Source organism: Nicotiana attenuata, chromosome 2 (genome assembly GCF_001879085.1).
Source record: "Nicotiana attenuata strain UT chromosome 2, NIATTr2, whole genome shotgun sequence".
NCBI lineage: Eukaryota > Viridiplantae > Streptophyta > Magnoliopsida > Solanales > Solanaceae > Nicotiana > Nicotiana attenuata.
In genome coordinates, this window is record NC_031990.1 from 90622888 (window position 1) to 90624279 (window position 1392).

Consider the following 1392-nt stretch of genomic DNA (forward strand, 5'->3'; position numbering starts at 1 on the left):
TGCCAACGGTTAATAGTTTTTAGTCCTTTGTCCCACTTCACCGTGAACTTATTTGTCCCATCATCTGATTCAATCTCCGCAGCTCCACTTAAGAACATTTGCACCACTCTGAAGGGTCCTGTCCATCGGGACTTCAACTTACCCGGAAACAATCTCAATCTCGAGTTGTATAACAACACTAGATCTCTGGGGTTGAAGTTCCGATCCAAGATGTGCTTATCATGCATTAGTTTCATCCTTTCCTTGTATAGTCTAGCACTTTCAAATGCCTGGAACCTGAATTCCTCGAGCTCATGTAACCCAGTGATTCTGCTGGTGCCTGCGGTCTCCATATCCAAATTCAACTGCCGCAATGCCCAAAGTACTTTATGTTCGAGCTCTACCAGAAGGTGGCATGCCTTTCCAAATACCAACTTCTACGGTGACATACCAATTGGAGTTTTGAATGCTGCGCAGTACGCCCACAATGCATCATCCAGCTTCTTCGCCCAATCGGTCCTTGTTGCATTCATTGTTTTTGTAAGGACACTTTTAATCTCCCTATTTGACACTTCAAGTTGCCCGTTCGACTGTGGGTGATAAGGTGAGGCTACTTTGTGGTGAACTCCATACTTTTCCAACAGGCGTGTGAATGCTCTATTACAAAAATGGGTTCCACCATCACTAATTATAGCTCTCGGGGTGCCAAAACGTGTGAAGATGTTTTTTATTAGGAAACTTGTCACCCCTTTTGCATCATTGGTCGGGAGAGCCACCGCTTCGACCCACTTGGAGACATATTCAACCGCTACCAATATATATTTGTTACCGTACGAGCTGACGAACGGCCCCATAAAGTCGATACCCCACATGTCAAAAACCTCCACCTCTTGAATTGTAGTCATTGGCATCTCGTGATGACGAGAAATGTTGCCTGTCGTTTGGCATTCATCACAACTTTTGACCCAAGCGTGGGCATCCTTGAACAGAGTTGGCCAATACAAACCCGATTCCAACACCTTAGCTGCTGTCCGAATTCCTCTAAAGTGTCCACCATATGGTGAAGCATGGCAAGCCTGCAAAACAGAATGTTGATCTTTCTCGGGGATACACCTCCGGATCATGTTATCTACACATATTTTAAGCAGTAGAGGTTCATCCCAATAATAATGCCGACAATCACGAAAGAACTTTTTCTTTTGAACTGAAGAGAGTTCATAAGGTACAGTACCGCTTGCTAAATAATTAGCAATATCAGCATACCATGGCGCCTCCTCCACTGTCATAGCAAGTAACTGTTCATCCGGGAATGTCTTTGTGATATCTTCAACCTCCATTCTCTTTTCTGCTCCTTCCAACCTCGAGAGGTGGTCTGCCACTTGATTGTCCGTCCTCTTTCTGTCGCGAATTTCT